This window comes from Coregonus clupeaformis, chromosome 26 (assembly GCF_020615455.1).
Source record: "Coregonus clupeaformis isolate EN_2021a chromosome 26, ASM2061545v1, whole genome shotgun sequence".
NCBI classification, from domain to species: domain Eukaryota; kingdom Metazoa; phylum Chordata; class Actinopteri; order Salmoniformes; family Salmonidae; genus Coregonus; species Coregonus clupeaformis.
The window spans coordinates 12,192,190-12,208,457 of NC_059217.1; positions in this window are offsets into that span (position 1 = coordinate 12,192,190).

Here is a 16,268-nt window from a genome sequence, read left to right on the forward strand (position 1 = left end):
TTGTCATGTTCTATCTTTCCTGTTTGTCCCCTCCTAGGCTTGTGTTCTTCTTTCCTCTTAAAGGTTCCTGTGTGTAAAGGTTGCTGAGATCTGGAGAGGAGGATGATGGTTGGGGCAAGTGGAGGTGTGAACATGTACAATTTGTCGGTTTGGGACGCAGGGGCTGGTACGTTGGTCCAGGGTCCTTGTTGGCCCCCGGTTTTATGGGGTGGGGTGTGACGACCCTCCCACTCTGTCTGCCGTATTCTCTCTTTGCTCTTGTTTCCTTATTTGGATGCTGGTGGGCAGAGTTGGGAGGGTCGTCAGCTACATGGGAAACACCTGGGCCGGGTGTGTCCCAGCATAAATGGACCTCTTCCACATTCATTGACGAGACTCTCTCCAGGCAGATACAGTGGGGAAAAAAAGTATTTAGTCAGCCACCAATTGTGCAAGTTTGTAATTTACATCATAGGTACACGTCAACTATGACAGACATAATGAGAAAAAAAAATCCAGAAGATTACATTGTAGGATTTTTAATGAATTTATTTTCAAATTATAGTGGAAAATAAGTATTTGGTCAATAACAAAAGTTTCTCAATACTTTGTTATATACCCTTTGTTGGCAATGACACAGGTCAAACGTTTTCTGTAAGTCTTCACAAGGTTTTCACACACTGATGCTGGTATTTTGGCCCATTCCTCCATGCAGATCTCCTCTAGAGCAGTGATGTTTTGGTGCTGTCGCTGGGCAACACGGACTTTCAACTTCCTCCAAAGATTTTTTATGGGGTTGAGATCTAGAGACTGGCTAGGCCACTCCAGGACCTTGAAATGCTTCTTACGAAGCCACTCCTTCGTTGCCCGGGCGGTGTGTTTGGGATCATTGTCATGCTGAAAGACCCAGCCACGTTTCATCTTCAATGCCCTTGCTGATGGAAGGAGGTTTTCACTCAAAATCTCACGATACATGGCCCTATTCATTCTTTCCTTTACACGGATCAGTCGTCCTGGTCCCTTTGCAGAAAACCAGCCCCAAAGCATGATGTTTCCACCCCCATGCTTCACAGTAGGTATGGTGTTCTTTGGATGCAGCTCAGCATTCTTTGTCCTCCAAATACGACGAGTTGAGTTTTACCAAAAAGTTATATTTTGGTTTCATCTGACCATATGACATTCTCCCAATCCTCTTCTGGATCATCCAAATGCACTCTAGCAAACTTCAGACGGGCCTGGACATGTACTGGCTTAAGCAGGGGGACACGTCTGGCACTGCAGGATTTGAGTCCCTGGCGGCGTAGTGTGTTACTGATGGTAGGCTTTGTTACTTTGGTCCCAGCTCTCTGCAGGTCATTCACTAGGTCCCCCCGTGTGGTTCTGGGATTTTTGCTCACCGTTCTTGTGATCATTTTGACCCCACGGGGTGAGATCTTGCGTGGAGCCCCAGATCGAGGGAGATTATCAGTGGTCTTGTATGTCTTCCATTTCCTAATAATTGCTCCCACAGTTGATTTCTTCAAACCAAGCTGCTTACCTATTGCAGATTCAGTCTTCCCAGCCTGGTGCAGGTCTACAATTTTGTTTCTGGTGTCCTTTGACAGCTCTCTGGTCTTGGCCATAGTGGAGTTTGGAGTGTGACTGTTTGAGGTTGTGGACAGGTGTCTTTTATACTGATAACTAGTTCAAACAGGTGCCATTAATACAGGTAACGAGTGGAGGACAGAGGAGCCTCTTAAAGAAGAAGTTACAGGTCTGTGAGAGCCAGAAATCTTGCTTTTTTGTAGGTGACCAAATACTTATTTTCCACCATAATTTGCAAATAAATTCATAAAAAATCCTACAATGTGATTTTCTGGAGAAAAAAAATCTCAATTTGTCTGTCATAGTTGACGTGTACCTATGATGAAAAGTACAGGCCTCTCTCATCTTTTTAAGTGGGAGAACTTGCACAATTGGTGGCTGACTAAATACTTTTTTCCCCACTGTACTTTGACTTTGGTTGTGGTAGTTTTGTGGCTTTTTGGTTGTTGCTTTGGCACCTTTCAACACCTTCCCATATTACATTTATGCATGCAAACACTCACTTACACTACTGATTACTGATTACACACACCATTGTTATTTGATTTAGTTTACTTTAGTTCATAAATATATACTTTGAGTATTCCTTGTCTCCACGTGTCTCCATTTTGTTACGAAATTGAGCCGGTTCGTGACAATACACTTAAGTTGGAGTCATTAAAACTAGTTTTTCAACCACTTCACACATTTCATTTTAACAAACTATAGTTTTGGCAATCGGTTAGGACATCTACATTGAGCATGACACAAGTAATCTTTCCAACAATTGTTTACAGACAGATTATTTACATTTACATTTTACATGTATTTACATTATTTCACTTATAATTCACTGTATCACAATTCCAGTGGTTCAGAAGTTTACAATCACTAAGTTGACTGTCTTTTAACAGCTTGGAAAATTCCAGAAAATGATGTCATGGCTTTAGAAGCTTCTGATAGGCTAATTGACATAATTTGAGTCAATTGTAGGTGTACCTGTGGATGTATTTCAAGGCCTACCTTCTAACGCAGTGCCTCTTTGCTTGACATCATGGGAAAATCAAAAGAAATCAGCCAATAACTCAGAAAAAAAATTTGTAGACCTCCACAAGTCTGGTTCATCCTTGGGAGCAATTTCCAAATGCCTCAAGGTACCACGTTCATCTGTACAAACAATAGTACACAAGTATAAACACCATGGGACCACGCAGCTGTCATACCGCTCAGAAAGGAGACACCTTCTGTCTCCAAGAGATGAACGTACTTTGGTGCGAAAAGTGAAAATGTCACGAGTTACAAAGCCAGAACCCAGAAGCAGACCAGGACAAGGTAAGTTGAAACGAAGGTGAGTGTTTATTTACAAATTCAAGAGTGATGCTGAATAATCCAGGGAACAGAGCGGGCGGCGTTGATTAGTTGTTGGGGGTGCAGTGGTTGATCCAATCATGGCTCGGCAGCCGCCGACCACCAGGCAGAGGTTGGATGAAGGTTCCGGACGAGTGACTGCAGATGGAACAAAACGGAGGTAAGTAAACAACAAACCAACAAGGTGCAAAACAACAAAACTAACGCTAGACGCTCTAAGACTGATACTCTGATAAACCTACTGTTCATGGCTAACGATCCGGCAGGGAATGGATGTTAGGCCAGAGCCTAAGAAGGGTGATGATCAGGACCAGGTGTGCAGATTGCTGATGGGATGCAGGTGCGGAAATCAAGAGAGCTCCCCGGAGCGTTCCAGAACCCTCGGGAAACTGGAGATCCCGAGCAGAAAAAACTAGTCCACAGACAGGACCCGACTCAGACTGCCGGGATCGTTACAGTACCCCCCTCCGACGAACGCCACCGGGCGGACTCCCGGAGCGCCAGGATGGAGGCGGTAGAAGTCACGGATGAGGTCAGCATCTAGGATCTGTCGCCGCGGAATCCAACTCCTCTCTTCAGGACCATACCCCTCCCAGTCCACGAGATACTGGAAACCCCGGCCCCGCCGTCTGGAATCCATGATGCGTCGCACCGTGTAGGCAGGACCACCTCCGATCATCCGAGGAGGAGGAGGAGGAGGCGGAGGAGGCAACAGAGGACTGAGGAAAACAGGCTTGAGGCAGGAGACATGAAAGGTGGGATGGACTCTGAGCGTCCTCGGGAGTTTGAGTCGAACTGCCACCGGGTTGATCACCTTCTCCACCACAAACGGACCAATGAACTTTCGGTAACAACTTCCTAGACTCAGTCCGTAAAGGAAGATCCCGTGTGGCCAACCAGACCCTATCTCCGATGGTGTAGGTGGGAGGCGGGGATCCGGCGACGATTCGCCTGGAGCTGATACCGGTCCGAAACTCTAAGGAGTGCCTTTCTGGCCCGATGCCAGGTCCGGTGGCAACGACCGAATATGGGCCTGAACAGAAGGCACTGAGAGCTCCTTCTCCTGAGAAGGGAACAAGGGAGGTTGGTAGCCATACAGGCACTGGAAGGGAGACATCCCAGTGGCAGATATAGGGAGAGTATTGTGGGCATTCTCAACCCAAGGCAACTGAGAGACCCAGGAGGTGGGGTTGGAAGAGGCCAGGCAGCGTAGCGTGGATTCCATCTTCTGGTTGGCTCTCTCCGCCTGACCATTAGATTGGGGGTGAAAACCAGATGTGAGACTGACTGTAGCTCCAATGGCCAAACAGAAGGACTTCCAGACAGCAGAGGTAAACTGAGGGCCACGGTCGGAAACGAGATCACTGGGCAACCCGTGGACCCTGAAAACCTCCCTAACCAGGATCTCGGACGTCTCCGAGGCAGAGGGAAGCTTGGCAATTGGCACAAAGTGGGCGAACTTGCTGAATCTGTCCACGATAGTCAGAACGACCGTGTTCCCCTCAGAAGCGGGCAACCCAGTGACAAAGTCCAGGGCCAGATGCGACCATGGTCGCCGGGGAATAGGAAGGGGGTGAAGTAGTCCAGAGCTGGGCCGATTGGTACCCTTATTCTGCGCACACACTGGACAGGCAGCAACATAACCCCGAGTATCCTCGGCCATGGCAGGCCACCAAAAACGTCTGCGAAGAAACGCCATCGTCCGAGCCACGCCAGGGTGACAAGCCATCTTGCTGGCGTGGGACCATTTGAGGACCGCAGGACGAACCGACTCAGGCACAAACAACCGACCGGGTGGACCGTTACCGGGACCGGGCTGCGTCCGAAGAGCCGCCATCACCTCCTCCTCAATCTTCCACCTAACAGCTCCCACGACGCAGTTCCGGGGAGAGAATTGTCTCGGTCTTGGACCCACCCTCCTCCGTCTTGGAGAACATCCGAGACAAGGCGTCCGCCTTGCCGTTCTTAGATCCAGGTCGGAACGTCAGGGAAAAAATTGAATCGTCCGAAAAACAACGACCACCTGGCCTGACGGGAGTTGGAGACGTCTAGCCGATTGCACGTAAGCAAGATTCTTGTGGTCAGTCCAGACAATAAACGGTTGCTCCGCCCCCTCCAACCAGTGGCGCCACTCCTCCAAGGCAAGTTTCACCGCGAGAAGCTCCCGGTTACCCACATCGTAATTCCTCTCCGCAGGCGAAAGGCGACGAGAGTAGTAGGCGCAGGGATGGAGTTTACTGTCCGTGGAGCATCGCTGCGACAGGATGGCGCCAACTCCCACATCAGACGCGGCCCACTTCAACGACGAACTGACGGGCCGTGTCCGGTTGAGAGAGAATCGGTGCGTTGGTGAATCGCCTCTTCAAATCCAGAAACGCTCGATCCGCCTCCGGATTCCACTTGAAGCTCCTGATACTGGAAGTCAAGGCAGTTAACGGAGCGGCCACACGGCTGTAATCCCGGATGAATCTGCGGTAGAAATTCGCAAACCCCAAAAATCTCTGGAGCTGCAATCTCGTACCGGGCTGGGCCCATTCCAGAACCGCTCTAACCTTCTCCTGGTCCATCCTAATCTCTCCCCTGGAGATGATGTACCCGAGAAAGGATGTCGTGTGGGCGTGAAACTCGCACTTCTCGGCCTTCACGAACAGGCGATTCTCCAACAATCGCTGCAGAACCTGCCGGACATGCTGGACGTGGTCGGAAGGTTCCTTCGAGAAGATCAGAATGTCATCCAGGTAAACAAACACAAAGAGACCGATCATATCTCTCAGGACGTCGTTCACCATACTCTGGAATACCGCTGGAGCATTGGTCAGTCCAAACGGCATCACCTGATACTCAAGTGACCCATCGGTGTATTGAAACCCGTCAACCACTCGTCTCCCTCTCTGATCCGGACCATGTGATACGCATTGCGTAGGTCTAGCTTGGTGAACACCGTAGCACCCTGTAAGGAGTCGAAGGCAGAACTCATCAAGGGCAGGGGATACTTGTTCTTGACCGTGATGTCATTCAACCCCCGATAATCAATACACGGTCGAAGAGAGCCATCCTTCTTACCCACAAAGAAGAATCCTGCCCCCAGGGGTGATGACGAGGGACGAACGAGACCAGCAGCTAGGGACTCCTTGATGTAGGTCTCCAAAGCCTCACGTTCAGGGCGGGAGATACTGTATAACCTTCCCTTGGGGTAGACAGCTCCAGGGAACAGGTTGATGGCACAATCATATGGTCGGTGGGGAGGGAGTGACAGAGCCTTCTGCTTACTGAACACTTCCCCCAAATCGTGATATGTCTCGGGAACCAGGGACAAATCTGGGGGTTTAGCCTCAATCACCTGACTGGGAACCGAATGGGGACAGGCAGTCTTGAGACAGTTAGCATGACAATCAAGGCTCCAACTCGTTACCTTGCCCGTCACCCAATCGAACGTGGGATTGTGTTCCTTCAGCCAGGGGTATCCAAGGACCAGAGGAACATGGGAAGACGGCAGAATGAAGAATGAAATCATCTCCGAATGATTCCCCGACAACAGCATCTTAACCGGTTCAGTCCTCATCGTGATACGTGCCAGACTACTGCCGTTCAGAGTGGTCGCTTCAATGGCTTCCGGCAATTGCTCCTTGGAAAGCCCCAGCTGTTCCACCAACTCGGCATCAAGAAAGCTTCCATCGGCACCTGAATCGATAAAAGCGTTAATCGCTAAGCTCTGATTCCTGTTCACAAGGGTAGCCGGAAACGGGGTCTGACAGAGGTACTGAGAGGTTGAAACTGGCTCGCTAAAAGTCCTCCCAACTTTAGCGAGCCGGGCAGTTTGACGACCGCCGGGAACAAGTGGAGATGTAATGTCCCGAGCTACCACAGTAGAGGCAGCAGTTGGTCTTACGTCTATGTTGACGCTCCTCCTTGGTTAACCCGTGCCGCCCCACTTGCATGGGTTCAGAATCGGGAGAGAGGACCTCTCCACTAATCCTTTGTGGTGGAGAATGATCGACGTGTTCTGGTCCACCACCCGACCCGACTGGGAACTGAGAAGCTGATCGACTGGACGGACCCCATTGCTTCTCCCTCCTTCGCTCTCGGACTCGATTATCCACCCGAATAGACAAGGCTACCAAGCTGTCCAGGTCACTAGGCTCCGGATAGGAGATCAGCTCATCCTTGAGCTGCTCCGACAGACCCTGGTAAAAGGCCGCTTGCAGAGACTCCTCATTCCACCCACTCTCCACAGCCAACGTCTTGAACTCGATCACGAAGTCGGCCACGCTGCGAGTTCCTTGGTGGAGCGAAAACAGGCGCCTAGCTGCGTCCCTCCCTCGGACGGAATGGTCGAAGAGCTTCCTCAGCTCGGCCGTGAACCCCTGGTATGAAGCCATGCAGGGGTCTTGTCGTTCCCAAACGGCTGAAGCCCACTCCAGCGCTCGACCACGCAGCAACTCAATCACAAAGGCTATCCTAGCCTTGTCTGTGGCATAAGAGTAGGGCTGTAGATCGAACACTAACCCACACTGCATAAGGAAAGAACGGCATCTTCCCAGCTCCCCCTCATATTTATCCGGCGTCGGAACCTTGGGCTCACGGAAGGACACCGCTTCAGACGCGGCAGGCGAGATGGGTGAAACCGGTAGTGGATCCTCCACCGGAAACTTGCGCTGGTTCTGGACCTCCGTCAGACCGGTAGAAAGGTTCCGAACTGCCAACGCGATCTCCTGTAGCTCCGTGCTATGATGGCCCAACATCTTCTCCTGATGGGTAATGGCATGGCGAACAGAGTCCAGGTCCGCTGGGTTCATTACTGGCCGGATCGTTCTGTCACGAGTTACAAAGCCAGAACCCAGAAGCAGACCAGGACAAGGTAAGTTGAAACGAAGGTGAGTGTTTATTTACAAATTCAAGAGTGATGCTGAATAATCCAGGGAACAGAGCGGGCGGCGTTGATTAGTTGTTGGGGGTGCAGTGGTTGATCCAATCATGGCTCGGCAGCCGCCGACCACCAGGCAGAGGTTGGATGAAGGTTCCGGACGAGTGACTGCAGATGGAACAAAACGGAGGTAAGTAAACAACAAACCAACAAGGTGCAAAACAACAAAACTAACGCTAGACGCTCTAAGACTGATACTCTGATAAACCTACTGTTCATGGCTAACGATCCGGCAGGGAATGGATGTTAGGCCAGAGCCTAAGAAGGGTGATGATCAGGACCAGGTGTGCAGATTGCTGATGGGATGCAGGTGCGGAAATCAAGAGAGCTCCCCGGAGCGTTCCAGAACCCTCGGGAAACTGGAGATCCCGAGCAGAAAAAACTAGTCCACAGACAGGACCCGACTCAGACTGCCGGGATCGTTACAGAAAATCAATCCCAGAACAACAGCAAAGGACCTTGTGAAGATGCTGGAGGAAACAGGTACAAAAGTATATATATCCACAGTAAAATAAGTCCTATATCGACACAACCTGAAAGGCTGCTCAGCAAGGAAGAAGACACTGCTCCATAACCGCCATACAAAAGCCAGACTACGGTTTGCAACTGCACATGGGGACAAAGATCGTACTTTTTGGAGAAATGTCCTCTGGTCTGATGAAACAAAAATAGAACTGTTTGGCCATAATGACCATCGTTATATTTGGAGGAAAAAGGGAACTCTTGCAAGCCGAAGAACACCATCCCAACCGTGAAGCATGGGGGTGGCAGCATCATGCTGTGGGGGTGCTTTGCTGCAGGAGGGACTGGTGCACTTCACAAAATAGATGGCATCATGAGGAAGGAATATTATATGGATATATTGAAGCAACATCTCAAGACATCAGTCAGGAAGTTAAAGGTTGGTCGCAAATGGGTCTTCCAACTGGACAATGACCCCAAGCATACTTCCAAAGTTGTGGCAAAATGGCTTAAGGACAACAAAGTCAAGGTATTGGAGTGGTCATCACAAAGCCCTGACCTCAATCCTATAGAAGATGTGTGGGAAGAACTGAAAAAGCATGTGCGAGCAAGGAGGCCTACAAACCTGACTCAGTTACACCAGCTCTGTCAGGAGGAATGGGCCAAAATTCACCCAACTTATTGTGGGAAGCTTGTGGAAGGCTACCCGAAATGTTTGAAGGCAATGCTACCAAATACTAATTGAGTGTATGTAAACTTCTGACCCACTGGGAATGTGATGAAAGAAATAAAAGCTGAAATAAATCATTCTCTCTACTATTATTCTGACATTTCACATTCTTAAAATAAAGTGGTGATCCTAACTGACCTAAGACAGGGAAGTCTTACTAGGATTAAATGTCAGGAATTGTGGAAAAACAGAGTTTAAATGTATTTGGCTAAGGTGTATGTAAACTTCCGACTTCAACTGTATGCAACTGTCCTTTCTGATTGGCTCTAATTAATAAAACAAATAATTGCTGTAGTTGTCAAGCATTCATTCAATTCATATCCATATTCAATTCAATATTCCAAATTACAACTCTATTCTCAGTAGTTTTAAACTATCAACTCATTAGGCAACACACAAAAATGACTCTCTTACTCCTGTCACTTTTCCTGTTGAATAAGTGAGTTGTTCAATTCGAACCCCGCAAACTACTAAATCCCAGTCTTACATCACAGAATCTACTGACTGTTCTATCAATCTACACAACCCATAAACATAGTTGAACTATAATCAGAAAACCTAGATAATAGTCAGTAATGCAGAATCTATGCTTTACTGAAATGACAAGTCAATCCTCCTTTATTCCAATTATAATGGTCTGTAGTTTTAACATCTGGCACATAACACAATTATCCGAAAATAGCTTTACAGGACAAAGATCCCACAAGCTCAAAGGGAATGACTTAGCAGTCAACGAGTCAAATCTACATTCACTTATTTGGAAACAGATCTAACGAATTTAATCAAATGGACTACGTTTTTCCCCCCTAATATACTAAAATTCCTTAACTATATCACCTATGCTCCGAAATGATAGATAGAAAAATATTAATTATTATAAAACTATCAAATTATCTATGTACTGTCTCCCACCCCTCACGTACATCTACGTTTCGGGTGCACAAGTCAGCATTTATATATTATTCCACTTTTATCCAATCTCTAGTAATCAATTACCCACGCATAACAATCATCATATTTTAATATATTCAGATCAACCAAACCATTCATATTTCTAATGATTCTTTATTGCCCCAAGTTAGTTTACCATAATCTAGTCCCAGCGGAACATCAACTTTAACTACCTAGACCCTGCCCCTCAGTCATAAAATCCTCCCAGAATCTTATAAACTGTGCGTTTCTTTCGCCTCTATCACAACCGTCCACCTACCTGAGATGACCAGCACGACTTCCAAATTATGGTGTCACCTACTCAGGATGACCTACTTTTTTACCCGATTGGCCCTGTCTAACTTTTGCATCACCACACACAGGATGAAGCACAACTACCCGAGCAGACCTCTAACAATGAACGCCACATTAGAGCGGGACCGTAGGCCCTCTCAATCTTATGTACAACTCTTGTCTAGCCACCTGCCCATTCAGTCCTTTGGAGTGCTAACCCTAGCTCTCCACAGCGGTACCACAGGATTTAACTTATTTACACTTATCAACAATAACATTAGATGCATGCTTATTTCTCATTCCAACAAAAACTCTGTACTTTTGCTCATTTTAGTCCTTATTACTGGAGAGATCCCTCTCGTACCTTACCCTCAGATTCAGTTTGATCGGATCACACAGTTCTATGCTAATAGCAAGAACGTTGCTTACCTTTATTTAACAGTTGCCACTGTATCTGTGTGACACGCTCAAACTTTCTCCGATGGCGAAGCACTCAAAGACCTCTTTGCCCAGTCCTGCCGGGGTCGCCAATTATGATGTGGCAAATAATCACTATACTTTATTAAAAATCTAAGTTCTTCCAGAGTTTTTGTAGAATCAAGATTGACTTTATTACAATTTCAACAAAGCCAGGCTAGTCTGCAGAGTAGTTCCCTTCTCTCTTTCTGCCCCATTCACACACATCCTAGCTTAAAATCCCTCCCTCTTCAGTTTCCCGCTCTCTATAGCTCCACCCACTTCCTTTGTCTATAATGGCGGCTAAATTTGACTGTCATTCAGTTTACAAACAATATTATTACAATCAATCACGCCCTTGTCATGCAAAAACACTCATGTTCAGTTTAAACACTGTTCAACCCTGGCTCTCCCGGGCTTGACCTCAAGACTGATTGTTGGACATGACAGGTTCAAACTTAATCTTTCAAACATACACAAACCCCACCCCATTATGCTGTAATCATTCAAGAAGATAGCCAAGGAGAGACAAAGGTTTAGCCTGAACTCTGTTCAACCCTGGCGCCGCTCTTTCCACTTTGTTTGAGGAGAGAGGCAAAAGGCCACAATCTGGTTTCAGTCTCTGATAAGGTAGGACAGCCATGGATTTAGGTAAGAGCGAGCAATTCGACCCTAGGTCAGATTCCCACTTCACACACACACAGTGAAATGACCCAATTAAGTTATTGCCTAGCAACAGATAATTCTAACTATATGTTCGTGATTAACTCCGTTTTATCTCATAGTCCACTAAAAAATCCACCTCAGCATCCACCCTGGATCAAGTTCTGACGGGAAATATTGAACCAGTGTAAAATAACAACACTACTTCAGAATGTAATTGAGTGTGGATGGATATCTTCAAAAGGAGATGGTCTGACGGTTGATAAAGGGTTACTCATCAAGAAAAGCTAAATATACCTCATTTTGCTAAAGAACATACACAGATGTCTGCTGTGGATGTTCAGAAAACTAAACGATAACCAAGCAAGCATGTAGAGAGCGAAATAGCTAAAAAAAAAAAAGAAGAAATATCTGACCCAAAACATCGCTGGCGGAGGAGAGGCACTCGGAGCGACCTGTTGGTTCGACTTAGGAAGCGCGCACACCACCCAATGCTTCCAAGTATACTACTCACTAATGTTCAGTCTTTAGATAACAAAGTCAACGAGCTCAGGGCAATGATTTCTTTCCAGAGAGACATCAAGGCCTGTAACATACTTTGTTTCACGGAAACATGGCTCTCTGGGGATATTCTGTCGAAATCGGTCCAGCCAGATGGGTTCTCAGTTCATCGCGCAGACAGAAATAAATATCTCTCCGGGAAGCAGAAGGGCGGGGGTGTGTGTTTCATGATTAACGACTCATGGTGTAATTGTAATAACATACAGGAACTCAAGTCATTTTGTTCACCCGACCTAGAATACCTCACAATCAAATCTCCCAAGATAATTTTCTTTGGTTATAGTCACAGCCGTGTGTATATCCCCCCTCAAGCCGATACCATGACAGCCCTCAAAGACCTTCACTGGACAAATTTGAGGACTAGTCTGCCGAAGTTCTATCAACAAATCGACTGTTGTACTCGGGCTGATAAAGTCCTCGACCATTGCTATTCAAACTTCTGGGATGGTTATAAGGCCCTCCCCCGCCCTCCTTTCGGCAAATCTGACCATGACTCCATTTTGCTCCTCCCTTCCTATAGGCAGAAACTCAAACAGGAAGTACCCGTGCTAAGGACTATTCAACGCTGGTCTGACCAATCAGAATCCACGCTTCAAGATTGTTTTGATCACGCGGACTGGGATATGTTCCGGGTAGATTGCGAAAATAATTTAGAAGAATTCACTGAAACGGTGACTGAGTTTATCAGGAAGTGTATAGGAGATGTGCCCACTGTGACTATTAAAACCTACCTTAACCAGAAACCGTGGGTAGATTGCAGCATTCGCGCAAAAAAGAAAGCGCAAACCACAGCATTTAACCACGGCAAGGTGACTGTGAATATGGCAGAATACAAACAGTGTAGCTACTCACTCAGCAAGGCAATTAAACTGGCAAAACATCAGTATAGAGACAAAATGGAGTCGCAATTAAATGGCCCAGACACAAGACGTATGTGGCAGGGTCTACAGACAATCACGGACTACAAAAGGAAAACCAGCCATGTCGCCGACACCGACATCTCGCTTCCAGACAAGCTAAACACCTTCTTTGCCCGCTTTGAGGATAACACAGTGCCACTGACGAGGCCCACTACCAAGGACTGTGGCCTCTCCTTCTCCATGGCTGACGTGAGTAAGACATTTAAGCATGTTAACCCCCGCAAGGCTGCCGGCCCAGACGGCATCCCTAGCCACGTCCTCAGAGCATGCGCAGACCAGCTGGCTGGTGTGTTTACGGACATATTCAATCTCTCCCTTTCCCAGTCTGCTGTTCCCATATGCTTCAAGATGGCCACCATTGTTCCTGTACCTAAGAAAGCAAACTGAATTAAATGACTATCGCCCCGTAGCACTCACCTCTGTCATCATGAAGTGCTTTGAAAGACTAGTCAAGGATCATATCACCTCTACCTTACCTGTCACCCTAGACCCGCTTCAATTTGCTTACCTCACCAATAGATCCACAGACGATTCAATCACAATCACACTGCACACTGCCCTATCCCATCTGGACAAGAGGAATACCTATGTAAGAATGCTCTTCATTGACAATAGCTCAGCATTCAACACCATTGTACCCTCCAAGCTCATCAATAAGCTTGAGGCCCTGTGTCTGAACCCTGTCCTGTGCAACTGGGTCCTGGACTTCCTGACGGGCCACCCCCAGGTGGTAAAGGTAGGAAACAACATCTCCACTTCGTTGATCCTCAACACTGGGGCCCCACAAGGGTGCATGCTCAGCCCCCTCCTGTACTCCCTGTTCACCCATGACTGCGTGGCCAAGCACGCCTCCAACTCAATCATCAAGTTTGCAGACAACACAACAGTAGAAGGCTTGATTACCAACAATGACGAGACAGTCTACAAGAAGGAGGTGAGGGCTCTGGGAGTGTGGTGCCAGGAAAAGAACCTCTCACTCGACGTCAACAAAACAAAGGACATGATTGTGGACTTTAGGAAACAGCAGAGGGTGCACCATTCTATCAACATCGACGGGACCATGGTTGAGAAGGTGGAAAGCTTCAAGTTCCTTGGCATACACATCACTGACAAACTGAAATGGTCCACCAATGCAGACAGTGTGGTGAAGAAGGCGCAACAGAGCCTCTTCAACCTCAGGAGGCTGAAGCAATTTGGCTTGGCACTTAAAACCCTCACAAACTTATACAGATGCACAATTGAGAGCATCCTGTCGGGCTGTATCACCGCCTGGTACGGCAACTGCACCACCAGCAACCGCAGGGCTCTCCAGAGAGTGGTGCGGTCTGCCGATCGCATTACCGGGGGCAAAATACCTGCCCTCCAGGACACCTACAGCAGCCGATGTCACGGGAAGGCCAAAAAGATCATCAAGGACATCAACCACCCGAGCCATTGCCTGTTCACCCAGCTATCATCCAGAAGGCGAGGTCAGTACAGGTGCATCAGACTGTTAAATAGCCATCACTAGCACATTAGAGGCTGCTGCTGCCTATTGAAATCACTGGCCACTTCAAGAAATGGAACACTAGTCACTTTAATAATGTTTACATATCTTGCACTACTCATCTCATATGTATATACTGTATTCTATTCTATAATATTCTACTGTATCTTAGTCCATGCCTCTCTGTCATTGCTTGTCCACATAAATTATGTATATATTCTTAAATTCCATTCCTTACTTAGATTTGTGTGTATTAGGTATATGTTGTGAAATTGTTATATATTACTTGTTAGATATTACTGCACTGTTGGAGCTAGAAGCACAAGCATTTTGCTACACCCACAATAACATCTGCGTGTACAGTGGGGAAAAAAAGTATTTAGTCAGCCACCAATTGTGCAAGTTCTCCCACTTAAAAAGATGAGAGAGGCCTGTAATTTTCATCATAGGTACACGTCAACTATGACAGACAAAATGAGGAAAAGAAATCCAGAAAATCACATTGTAGGATTTTTAATGAATTTATTTGCAAATTATGGTGGAAAATAATTTAGCTAGCAAAATATCGTTATAGTTAGCTAAATAGCCAACTAGATAGGTAACTGGGGCCCCGTGTAGCTCAGTTGGTAGAGCATGGCGCTTGCAATGCCAGGGTTGTGGGTTCGTTTCCCACGGGGGGCCAGTATGAAAATGTATGCACTCACTAACTGTAAATCACTCTGGATAAGAGCATCTGCCAAATGACTAAAATGTAAATGTAAAAATGTAACATTGGGTGGTTCTCAAAATGCATACTACCGTGCTCCGAGCATTGGGTGGTTCTCAAAATGCATACTACCGTGCTCCGAACACACAAATTTGAGCACGGGAGGGTCAGAGTATGGGTCCAAATCGAAGTATGCGAAATGGAGCATGGAGGACACTTCTCGAATGCGTACTCCGTTTGTAGATATTTTGAAGTATGCATCTATGCAAGCTTCATCGGAAAGTATGCAAATAAATATGAAGCAACCACGAAAAAAATGACACAACATTTCTTGAAATCAATGGCGGACATTATTTAAGCTGAAGCGAGAGAAAATAAACTCAGACAAAGAAATGTGAAATGTTGCCTATTCACATCTCATATGTTGCCTGACTACAATATTTTATCTTGATACGTTAATAATATATCAATAATAATTTTGGCATGTTTACCTGCCTAAGTCCCGTAGATCGCAAGCCCATAATATATCAATAGGTCTAACTGGCTAGCTACTACTGTAACAGTAGCTAGCCAGATCGCCACAAAGAATTGTTAGCTAGCTACCCACGAAGAATGTATCTTGCATAATATTGTTTTAGGTCATTTTTGCCTGTTAAACTATCTGGTTAGCTACATTATTATGATGCACGTATAGCTAGCTGATAGTTATGGAGTAAAACGGTTGCTTTGTGTGTCAAAACGGGCGTAGGTGTGGTGTAGTCCAAAATTACTTTAGTAAAGTCCACAAAAAGAACGGCTAAAACAAAGCCGGAGGCACGAGAAAAATAACGCACACAGCGTAATAATGCAAAACACAGCAAACACGCACAACAAGTACGGACTCTCTATCCAATACAAAATAGAGCACTAACTGACTGGAAGCACCAGCTGACAAGGAACAACTACACACAACCACAAGACAGAAACAACGAGAACTTAAAGGACACATAATCAAGACAAAATGAGAAACAGGTGTACCAAAACAGACCAAACCAAACAAACACAGAAACAACGAACGGTGGCAGCTAGTACTCCGGAGACGACGACCGCCGAAGCCTGCCCGAACAAGGAGAAGGAGCAGCCTCGGACGAAACCGTGACAGTACCCCCGCCTTGACGCGTGGCTCCAGCCGTGCGCCGACCCCGGCCTCGGGGACGACCAGGAGGACGCGGAGCAGGGCGCGTGGG